We start from the raw sequence: 11,848 nt of genomic DNA on the forward strand, positions 1-11,848 counted from the left end.
GGTAATGTTTTCTATGGACTGATGGGGCGTTGTATTAGGTAAACCCTTAATTTTGGTGCCATGAGATAAGCAGTTTGATCCTGGAGCCAAAGCCTAAGGAATGTAATTACACAGGTGTTCTTGTACACTCTGTTAACATATTGACAAGATGTTTTGTCCAGATATCTTCTGGTCATTTGGAATATGCCTGGATTATTCTAATAAGATAGTATTAATATAACATATATGAATATAGATACCTCTTATAACAATGAATTAGTCAACATTAACACGTTTCCAAGAAAAGCTTTTTCTTTAATATTTTTTTTTGTACTGCAAAAAAACAATTAAAATATTTTAAAATTCCAATGAGATGTGAAGATCAACTCAGCACATTTTGGGATGGTTGTTTTTTTTTTTCTCCTTTGCCTTGTATGTAGCATCTGCTAATGAGTATGCAGCCTCAGCAGTCTGCAGTATGCTGATCAGGAATTGACAGAACAATTCCAGATGAAGAGACAAGCCCAAAACTGCTGGGACTCTTAACGTCTAATGAAGGAATGAAAGTGAAACCAACATGTTTTTAAGCAGTTTAAAACCACCTTGTAAAGTTAGCTAATATAGTAAACTAAACTTATACTCTTCTGGCTGGATTTGGCAGAAAGCAAAAGAAATCAGTGATTGGTTACAAGATCTCTCTCTTGGAAAACTAAGCTAATCATGTGCATAATTAAACCTTCACTATTCAAGTGTAAAGATACAGAGATGTATAAATCTATTCCCCTATGGTTCTGCACATCATAAGTCAGATTACAATTTGTTGTTATTGAATAGTGTCAAGCCCTAAGCCTGGGAAAGAGAAAACTGAGTAGCAATTAAAGATTGATGCTTATGATAGTTGCTCTGATGCTGTTCAAGTTTATTTCCAGTTCCACTAATGTCTTCTAATGTCAGAATATGTTTGATTTTACAAGGCAACTTCTATCTCGTCATTTCATTTTTAGAATATCTCAGAAAACCTTTTTTCAAGTACAAATGTATTATTAATACTGCAGGAAAAAACCATCATTATTATATTGACATATGAAAGATTAGTATTATGAGTAAAGTATTCATGAATTTGCTCAACAGTCTTGCTGCTTTTGGGTTTGGTTGTTCTCATAGCGGGATTAAGAGATATACATTGAAATAAAGAGCAGGAGTATCTGATGAATATTAACAAAACACAGACAACTCCAAGAAGAAGAAACTCTGCCTGCTTTGCCTGTGTCAGAGCCCTAAAAAGCCAGGCTTACTGTTTCTGCCACACAAGGTGTCAAGGTTTATGCAGTATAAATTACTGCTGAAGTCATAGCTAGACTGCATAAAACACAATAAGATAAGAAACAGAGTATAAGAGCTCCTACAGTGATATGTGCAAGATGACTGAAATGTTTTATTTATGTGTCTCAGTTGCTAATTAGATTAAACTTTTTCATATAGGTTTTTTTTTTTTTTTCTGAAAAAATTCAGCAAATAGAAACATTGGTTAATCTACAGGTCAGGTTCTTTGCTGGGAACTTTCACCATGGTCAAGCTTATCTTCACTCATCCATTTATCTTATGTAACTCATTTGTGAGAAAACAGGTTGGCTTTTATTTCCTAATAAAATGTGTTTCTTTGTGATCCATAAGCATAAGTCTTCTGCATGGGCTGTCTTCTTTGTTCTGTGCACTGGGTTATAAATTCAGCACAAAATTTTTTTCTACACATATGACGGTTCTCTGAGAGAAAATAGTATTTTTACTTATCTTCTTCTCAACAAAGCAAAGACCTGAAGAAGGACTGTTTTATGGAGTTATCTGAAAATACCCCAGTGTCACTTGTAATCTGGCTTTGACCTTTTGAGAGATGAAGAGTGAAGTCATGAACTTCAGGAGTTCAAGATTTGAGCCATTCTCCTCATCCCCAGTGCAAAATGATGTGTACTAATGACAAACCCAAAGCCTAGTCCTCACGGTGACATGGGGAAAGGGTGGGAAGCTGAATGTAAGGAGCCTGCACTGTTTGTCCCTTCCTGGGGTGTGGGACTGAGAAGTGGTAGACCCAATTCAGGTCAGCAACCTCCCCAGCTGTGTCTTGAGCACTACGTGCTTGACCTTTGCTTTGTGTTTGCAGTGACTTCCTCCAGTTTTGTTAATGCACAGCGATCAGAGAGGGCATTTCTATCCTGAGCCTCTCATGAGCCTCCTTGTTTGTAACCATGGGAAAGCAGCCATTGTGCCTGTGCAGAGAGGAAGGTGAAGTTGCAGTTGCACTTTAAATTCAAAACAGCGCTTGTTCTGCGCTGACCTCCCTATGCAGACAAGCCCTTTGTGAGATCATCTGCAGTTTTGATGATAATGGTGGCTTTATTTTCTTATATTAGGCCGTGGGGTGCAAGAGCTATTGTAAATCCTCCTGCACTTGTGCATGTTATTTCTCTTTATTCCTATCCTAATTCACATTTCCTATCCCCTAGACCAAAATACTGATGTAAATAAGCTTTTTATTTTCATTTTTCAAAGTTATAGCTCTGCACAGCATGACACAAAAAATCCACATGCTTTCTCTTTCTTTTTTTTAAGCAAAGTGTGGTGTTCCATTTTGCTTTTTTTTTTTTTCAGGGTGGGGTGGGTGTTATATAAGAAAGGTCAAATGCTCTCTCTCACATTTAATAGCAGAATGATCTTTCTGGCCATCTGCTTATTGTTGAATTAATTGTCAATTAATTGTCTCTTAATTGAAGCATTTGTTTTCAATTTTCAAAGATTAGCAGGGTATTAAATGAGAGAGGTCAATACAATTTGGGAGAATATTTTAAATTTTGCTTATAGAAGCTGGGAATTGTAGCTTTCATTAAACATCACTCCGGCATAATTTGTGTCATTAAAAATGGCAATTTTAGCCAATTACTGCAGCTGTTTTGAGTTTACTTGCTTGAATGATTCCTGATCCCAGGACTTGAAAAGATCTGAAATCTCCCTATTGCTTTCTGCTGCTATATCTAGTCAAAAAAAGAATTAATCATACAAAGAAACGTATTAAAATTATTACTTTTTACTGGAAAATATAACTCTTTAATAGGCAAAACAAACAAGCACTAATATATATTCATTAAGCCAGATGCTAGACTCTAATTAAGTAGCTTTTAGACCAAGGCAGGCTTACAAAGGGAAAAGGCTGATGGAGGTGGAAGCGTGAGCCAAGCCTTGGCTCTGCATGAGGTAGGGCAAAAAGATCCCAAATGCTTACAGGTGAGAATTCAGCACAGGGAGCACACTGATGGAGCTATGGTGGGTGTAATTACACTGGGCAGATTATAAATGCACTTAACTATTTAGGGACTAAGCTCTTAAACCTGTGAGAGTTGTTGTGTGAGCTGGTGTGTATCTCAGCCCAGCACCAGCTATTTATGTTCCCATCAGCTCTTCAGTTGTGGAGCCCTGGGAGCTGTGCCTAGCTGATGAGAATTGGCCATGAAATCCCTGATAAGTCCATGCCTGCCCAGCACTGCTGGTAGCTATCAGTTTAACTTTTTGCTTCTGTTTTATATTCCTTTAAGTAATTTAGATATTTAGATTGAATAAGACCTTGATCCATTGACATATCTGCTTTGTTAAAAGGAAACTAGTTTTGGAAGATACATTTTTGGAAGAAACAAACAAACAAACAAAAAAAACTATTGTTTTATTTCCCAGCGAGCTCCATAGTAGGGGAAAAAGCTACCTGAGTTTAATCCAATTTATAGCCTTATTAATCAGTGATTCAGCAGATTCCAAGGAAAGTATTTAACGTTCAGGGTTTGTTATTGCATGTCTTTTTGTACTGAGTAATTTTACTGAAGATAAAGGTGGTAAAGTCAATCCTGTTCTCTCTATCTTGATGTTACTTCATTTAAGAAACTGCTGTTCTCTCCTCAGATGTTAGGATGCAGACCGGAAGGGATCTGATTTTCCCAGTACCAATGCCTAGACATCAGCAATTGGGTACATAAACAGACACAAGCATTCGTTTGATCACATTACATCTGCTATCTAATCACAGAGAAAAGTCTTCCAAAGACCAAGCTAACAGAGTTTAGGAGATCAGAAATATCAGTGCCCGAGTAATAATACTGATTTCTTGAGGAATACATTATGCTCTGTCTTATTTGATAGAGAAGAAATTAAATTTGATTTTGATGTTTCCATGCACTTTGTCTTTATGAGGATGAATGTATATTCATCCATCACTGTATGAGGAAACTCTATAAATTCTACTCTTACCCAGCCCAGACAGACTTATATGTCTGAGAAGAGACAAATGAACTTGTGTATTTAGAGTAGCCACAAGGTAAATCAGGTCATAATAGAGGGCCTGAGATTATCATATTTTACAAATAGATAAATAAGACATCAAGAAATGGCATGGTGTCCTGTGGTTTTTCTCCTGTCAGTTCACGGCACAGTCTGCAAAGGCAGCTCTGAGACAAGAGGCAGGAAAAATGAGCTGGGTATTTGAAGTTGCTTGGGGTTCTGGAATTTTAGCTTAATCACTGGAGATGTGAATCCAGAAGTATGGTAAGTTGGGGGAATACATTATTTCTCTGTCTAGCTCTGCAGTTTGACAGTAAATTGCCTCAACTGTGTGTGGTAAGTGTTGAGAAGAGGATGATAAGGCTGCCAGTGAATATCAGGGTCTGAATCGGAGAGTCTGGATGGGATCATGACTCCTTCTACTTAGAGCAATTAACGTAGTGTATATATTTGGGGGAGAATAAAATGATAATGTGTGTCACAAAAGCCCACATCCCAAGCATGTTATGTAAACCAGGAGCAAAGATAAATCTGCTCTTTACTTGCTTTTAGTGTTAAACCACAGAATCCAACAAATCTTTCCTGACTAAGCCCATGCTTAGCAGCTGGGAACCTGTTTTCACTGGGTCACACCTGCTGGCTTCACAGGATTTATTTTTGGTTTACATAAGCGTGAGTGGAAAATATGGCCTGATTGCTTTTACTCAACAGACATAAAGATGGATTAGAACACAGTAAAGATCATTTGGAGGTTGTACAGTAAGGTCTTTCCAAATAAAGTCATCATTTTGTTAATGGTATCTGGACAAATTAGTCAGAACAAAGCACCAAAATAGAGCATATTACTTATTTTTAAATAATATGGTTTGCTGAGGTCTCCACCGGATGCTGTGTCGAAACACCTTGCAGAGAAACGGAAAGATTTAAAATTAACTTTGAAGAGTAGGCTCTACATCTGAAAATTAAGGATTATGTATGGTGGAAAAGCATATATTTTCCATTCTGTTGAACATTCATAAAAAGTCTGTCCCCCACGTGATATCTATTTATTTATTTAACATTAAACATTATACTAGGTTGTATGCATCAAAGTTCTGGATAGGGATTCCATTGCTGAAACTGGGGAAAACAATTCTCTGATAACCTAATTGTCGGTGTTGTATATTTGCATTGACTTGTTTCCTCCCATAGACTGGAATGATCTTTAACAAAGGCATCCCAAGTAATGTTTTGGTACATTGAAAATCAGAGTAAAATTAATCTTCAACTGCAAAACCTGACCTTCTCCCAGAAATGTTGTGTTCTCTATCAAGACTGGCTGAGAGAGGCTTAATGCATTTCATTGACTAATCATGGAAATTAGCAGGTGTGTAATGCAAAAACTAAAGAACTGGTCTGCACCTCATTTACCAAAACCCAAGTAGTTGTTTCTGTCAAGTCACTGAACACAGTACGCAAGGTGAACATCAGCTCGTTATGCTTTTTTTTTTTTAATTTTACAACTTTTTAATGTTGTCTGATATGTTGAGATGCTGTTAGGTCAACAGACTATAATTGACTATATATAACTATATATAGTCATATATATATAGTTATATATATATAACTACTCTCAGGTGCTTTCATTAACTATGCCTTCTTGCAAGCACATCTTTGCCCAAATTACCATTTTGTATTTTTTCATACTGATTTCAGCAATTTTCATCTTATTAGTGGAGTTGAAGTATGAACATAGTTCCTAACAAAGGCAATTCCTGCAGGTATTCTAAATGTTCAAAATGTTGCAAAATATCATTGTTTGTCTTTATAACTAGCAGGTAAGGTCATTAATAAAGTTCTTATATAATTTAATTAATGAACCTCCTTCACCACCATTTAATTCCCTTATGTCAAGTAAATTTTGGAAGCCCAAATATTTTTTCCTGCAAAATTTAATCTTTCATGAAATCATTGCAGCTGTTAATTTTATTTATTTATTATTTACTGACATTCCTTTGAATTGGCAAAATGTTACACAAGATACAGTGCATCATGGGGTGTCTTTATTTTAAATGTTAGAATCTTGTTGCATTTCTTTGTAAATCAAACACAACGGTTCATGAGTTCTACCCTGGATGATATTAAATAGGTGTTTTGTTCCTACTGTGAGAGAAACTCTTGCAGATGAGGAAAAATGTGGGATGTGTGATGTGTCATTGCAGTGTAAAAATTGTCTGACTTGTGTTACAAATGGCTTTATCTGCTTCAAAGCCATTGAAGAGAAAAATTGCCTTAAATGATTGTGGATTAATGTTCTGCCATATGAAATAAGAGGAGTGTCAGCTACAGACCACTGACTGTAAGAGGTGACTTGCTCTGGAGACATCTGTCAGTAACATTGGGGGAAAATGCTGTGTTGTCAGAGAGGACCTCAATTTGAGTGACATAATACTATTGGCCTCATGCTGCCAATTCAAAAATGTCCTTGGAATTTATAAATATTATCAGTGGCAAATTCCTGTATTATCTGTTACACATGGAGGTCTTCTATAAGAATTTTCACCTTGAAAGATAAATAGATACTCATCATAGAAATAAAAAGTTGTTCTTGAGTTGCTGGAAGTAATCCTAATTTGATAGCCTTAGATATGTGCTAAAAGCTTCATACCCTTATTTATGTTAATGCTCTCAAAAGCATAGACTCAATACATCATGTCTCAGGCATTTTACATGGAGTGGTTTCACATTCTGAGAACAGCTGTGAGCCTGGTCAAAGCAGGACAAAGCAATAGAAAATAACCAAGTGAAACACTGAAGTGAGATAAATAGACATACACACAGAGATTAGCACTTGCTTGTCCATGCAATTTTATCTCTGTGCTTTTCTTAGAATCATAGAATCACCAAGGTTAGAAAAGACCTCCAGTATCATCCAGTCCAACACTCCACGTACCACCAGTATTTCCCCACTAACCCATGTCCCTTAATACAGCATCTGAATGTTTCTTGAAACATTTCTTTTGCACGTCTGTGCTGCATATGTCAGATCTCACCTGGTTGTGAGGGCAATGGACGTGGACAGACGTGGCTCCTGACAGTCATCTCCCAGTACCAAGCACAGCCACGTGCCACTGCTGATTCTGTTCATCTGTTTGGTCTCCCAACAGTCCTTCTTATTGTCCTTCACAGAAATGAATTTTAAACATACGTGAATATTCTTTGAAGCAAAGCCACATTTTATTTTCTGATTTGAAAAACTGTTAATGTTTCAGAACTTATTATTTTTTTTTAATTCTGACATCTCAAACAATGATGATAATATTTCCTTGGAAGTGCTCTTATTCTTGAATTTTCAGCTGTCTGCTTTTGTTTCCCTTCTGTTCAGCCTTGGGAGGAAGGAAGCTTGCTTTGGCCAGCAGTGATGGCTCAGCTCGGGGAAAAAAATTACAAAGCTTTACTGGGACTTTTTATCACTATTTTTTTAAGAGTTGTACACTCAACAAAACTGTTGTGTGTGAGGGTTTTTTGCCCCAGGCTTGTGACTGCTGCCTTTCCCCCACCCCAACACAAGCCAAGTCCACCATTCTTCTTGCTTGGTTGCTTTGTAATTCCTCACATTGCCTTATCTTGGAAACAGATGATTGTTAATGCTGGTTTATGAAAGAAAGCAGAAGCACATAAGATGTCAGCTTACAGCACTTTAAATTACTGTGACACTGATTGAGCAGTGCTGCTGCTGGGGCTTGTAGATACAAACCTGCTGTAGGATCTGTTGTATGCAGTGGCTAGGTAGAAGAAAGCTGTGATCTACCTAATGTGTTGTATAGAAGTGTCCAAACTACAAATGACAATTTATGAAAAAAAATTGATGAAATTATGACTGGTCTTTCCACAAAAACTTCAGAAAGACATATTTATGATAGTTTATTTAGTTTTTTGGCAATGCTATCATAATTGCCACACCAGTAAGTTATTTTACACTACACTGTAAAATAACTCACCATCAGGAAATGCCAACTACCATTTTAAGGCTGCGTTAACGGTACAGCTACTCCCCTATGTCCAACAGATATGTCAGAGTACATACAAGGCTCTGATTAAATTATGAGTTTCTTCAGTCTCAATCTTAAGAAGAAGATGCCCCAAAGATGATCTCTGGAGTTCTTGGAAGAGCTGAATCTAAGCGTGCATTTAAGTGTGTACAGACCAGGAAAGTTTGTTCTGGGTATGGGTTGGATTTTGATGACAACACACTCATTTCGCCATAAAAGATGAGAGAAAATGACTAAACTTACAAAATAACAGAGCTTGTTGTTGGGAGAACTGGCATTCTCCAGGCTGATGGTAATGTTGTTTCAGCAGGAATCTTGTTAACAAGGGCTGGAGCCAAATAAGGGCAAATCTGAGAAATGGACTACTTCTTTAGCTATTGAGATTGATCTTCAGCATTGCCAAAGGAAGCTCCTGGAGTTCCTTCCATCGGAAGTAAAGACCACACTTCTATCACAGCTTCACACCTGCGCTACAGCATTTACTTTGCTTTTTAAGTCCAGAGAAAGAGAGGGCAACAGGAAAGAGGAGGCGTGAGACATAGATTCTTAGTTGAATCCTTTTCATCTCTATTGGGAGAAAGGCAAAGCAATTTGTCAGAAGGATTCAAAGGCACTGAGAGGAGTGTGGCTATGAGATGTGTTCAATAGATGCTTTGAAACTCGGTGAAAATTTTCCATTAAGGAGAGCAGTCTGGCAGGTTCACCACCCGAATGGGCAAGGAGCGGACGTGGGAGGAGAGGGGCATGAAAGCCATGGTGTAGATGTTAGCACTTCCTTTTCCAGTTTTCCGTGGCTGCATCATAACACATGCATCTCTTTGGGTATGAATTAAAGCACTTTAAGGGAGTGATCCAGCAGTGTCTTTTGAGAATTACTGTGCTGACGACGTTCTGACATTCAGAGGAAAAGCAAGTTTCCACTGTTTTCAGGCTCTGGAGAATCCAATTAACAAACACAAATTCTTTTAAAGTCAAATTAAAATCTCCTTCTGTGGGATGATCATAATATGTCTGTATGAAGATACAAAATACAAAACATACATGTATGCTTCTGAACCTTGAGGCAAAATATACATCGTGTCTGCAAAAGGGGATTGTTTGAATAAAGGATAGTGAAGATTTACAGCCTAGGAGCTTTATTTAATAATTATTTAAGAATGACACTTAAGACACTTGAATATATTTAGGGCCTATTAGAATATTTTTTGCTGTATAAATAAGGAGGTCTTTTTTTCCTGAGATGGCCTGACAGCTGTTACCAGTGGTTCCTTTGCTTAATGCCAAGCCAGTAAGCTCTCTTGTGCCAGTAAGTTAGAGGGCAGGGAAACGTGTCTAGTGACCACATCCAACAAGCTGTCATCCTTTGCCTGGCTGTCTGGCACTTTTGAGCCCTTTCTGCCTGTTTTGAGTGATTACATGCATATTTTTCAGTGCAGATTTTTTTTTAAATATTTTGGATATTTAAACTTTGAGACCTGCCAGTCTGGCACGTTGCTCTTCTCGATGTGGCTTGGGTGAAACTCACCCAGGGGCCTGTTAATTTAGATAGCTTAGGGATTTGTTCTGAGTGAGTGTGAGCCATGTGAATCCCAGCAGGGAGCTGCTGCCATGGGTTTGTGATTGTGGTTTTGCATCTATTCCTTCTGCCCACAGCTGGTGATATTTCTTGGAGGCTGAACTCACCCTGGGCTTTGCATCTCCTTTTTTTCTTTTAATGTCAAGAAGGATATCCTGAGCCTCCTTACTGGGGGCCATTTACCAGCAAATAACTTCTTTGTGTTTCTCTGAGAGCCCTCGGTGTCCTCTGAAGTTGTGCTGTCAGAGCCTTCTCCTCTCAAAGCCTTTGGTAATTTTGCTTTGTGTCTTTGGGCACCCAGCATCACACGGGTGAACCATGGTTAACCATGGTGAATGTATGTTGATGTAGCCAGACTGACCTGGTCCTGGAATTTTGTGGAAAAATGCATTAATAGCATAGTGGCCATGCAAAAGGCAGAAATAGAAGTGATTGGTGTCATCATTTCATAGGGAAAGGATGTGGTTACTGTGATCTCGTATTTCGTTATCATTTGCAAGACTCACTTTTGGAAACACATCTTTTTATTTCACTGAAAGAGCACATCAGATGGTAGCAAATGCCATGATGCATTTTGTAAATCATTTACTGTTTGTATTTTTCCCTGTATTACTTTCTGTCCCTACACACTACAATTTTGTTGATGGTTTTGGGGTCAGGGAAAGCATAACAGCATTTCTGTAGATTCTAAAACTTCTGCACAGGTAGGGATTATGCTATAAAGCAAAATGTGACATAAGTGGCCCATATGCACTCAGTGAAACTCCCAGAGAGCACTGCATGTCACTTTTCTCCTACCTATTTTGATCGTTCCTGTTGTGCACCGGTAATGTCAGAATACACATGTACAGCCACCACTTTATGCCTTTGTAATCAAGGTCTTTTATCTAATAAAAACACTTCAGGAGAATATGTTACTTCTGAGAAAAATTAAATAGTTTTGATGCACCTCTAAGAAATATCAGCGTGTATCCCAGTTAGATGTATTTCATACATCTCTTCCATAGCAAAAGAACCATGTGAGTAAGCCGTGTTGTGGATATATTGCCATTATTCCTGCAGGGCAAGGGATTGTAATCTTTTATAGTAAATTTAAAAAAAATGAACTGCACCGATAAATTTCATGTTTTACAATGAACACACTCAACATGTTAATCTTTTATATGGTCATTGTCCAGAAGAAATATACATGGCGGATAGTTAAGACATCCCTGTAAGGCACCAGGGCAATATGCCTTCTATTTTAAATTAGGATAGCCAAGCAGTTTTATTCTTTAAGGCTGCTGTAAAAGCTTATCTAAATGAAAGATATTAAAAGGTGAAGTTACATACAAGAGTGTTTCATTAAAGTCTTCCTGGAAGGTGATTCTGTTTTTTAACTCTTGGTGTATCTTTAAGGGTATAGAATAAAGCTAAGGAATTTGTACTGGCCAAGCAAGCCTTGCACATTTATTGCTTAATTGAAGGTAATTGGCCTGGCCATAGAAGCGTAGACCTTGCCATTCCAAGATCATGACATATAAAGGTTAAGTATCACTTCCAGTAAAACCTTCTCAGGGAATTTAAAAGTTGCAATACAAAGTTTGGTAAGACATCTAATTTTCTTGCTGACTGTGATTTTGCTATTTTTAATTTAAGGTTATTCTGGCATCTGATTTTATTTATAACAAGCATAACCTGATCAAAAATGATTATTAAAACACCTAATGTTACTTTAATAACAGCCTAAATTTTTTTGTGTTCTCTTTTTCTTCTCTAAATGGCTACTAACTTGTTAAAACTTATCTTGGTATAGCATAATTGTGGTGAAATTGAATAGGAGAATAAAGATATATGAAAAAAAAAGGGGAGGAAATTTAGTATTTCCACCTGCAAATAGGACAAATCTTCTCGGACAAAACGAGCTGTGAAATTGCCACTAATCAACATCCGTACCCTGAAAAGT

The sequence above is a fragment of the Numida meleagris genome, chromosome 5 (genome assembly GCF_002078875.1).
Source record: "Numida meleagris isolate 19003 breed g44 Domestic line chromosome 5, NumMel1.0, whole genome shotgun sequence".
Taxonomy (NCBI): domain Eukaryota; kingdom Metazoa; phylum Chordata; class Aves; order Galliformes; family Numididae; genus Numida; species Numida meleagris.